General features: G+C 44.0%; 1 pseudogene; it reads right to left on the minus strand.

The window, feature by feature from the left end:
* Positions 1 to 201: 201 nt before the first annotated feature.
* On the minus strand, positions 202 to 445 carry LOC119541381 (annotated as a pseudogene).
* Between the last annotated feature and the right edge of the window lie 217 nt (positions 446 to 662).

Raw genomic sequence — 662 nt, forward strand, 5'->3', positions numbered from 1 at the left:
TTAGTAGGAGAGAGAGATACTATTACTACTAAAGGCTCCTCCTAACAAGTATTCAGATTCCAGGATCCCCTTATTATTCCATGGTTCAAAAATGGGTCAGATTTTCTAGTCAAAGGGCCATGGAAACCTAACAGGATTCTTTCCACTATCAACCAAGTCTTTAGGTCTTCTCTCAACCAAGGAATCTTGTGGAAACATAATTTACTTTTCAGATTCCTTTGGAGGATTAAAAAGTTTCTTTCGCATCTCATAGCCATGTTCCCTGCTCTTGGTTCCCTTTGCCACACACTCATTCATTCTTTAAGCATTTTCTCATCTCCCAATCAAGATCACTGCAATGACCAAAAAATTTCAGAATGTTGTAATTTTTGTGACATTCCTTTAGCAAGTTAATCAAGATGTTGCATTCTTCAGTGTGCAAATGTAGAGATAAGTCCAGATGCATCTTTAGAAGGTGATGAATCACAGGAGAGCAACTCGCCTCGCGGCCACACTGGGAGGGCTGAAGCCGTGGGTATTCACTCGCGAAGACTCCTGGACCTGAAGGCCAGCTGTCCTGGGAACCCAGAGACAGGCCGGCTCCACGCCGTCGGGCACGACTCCCGCGCCCTCCACAACCAGTCGGGCTCAAATAGACTTTTAATAGGTAGTAATTTGTTATA

This window comes from Choloepus didactylus, chromosome 8, assembly GCF_015220235.1.
Source record: "Choloepus didactylus isolate mChoDid1 chromosome 8, mChoDid1.pri, whole genome shotgun sequence".
NCBI classification, from domain to species: Eukaryota; Metazoa; Chordata; class Mammalia; order Pilosa; family Megalonychidae; genus Choloepus; species Choloepus didactylus.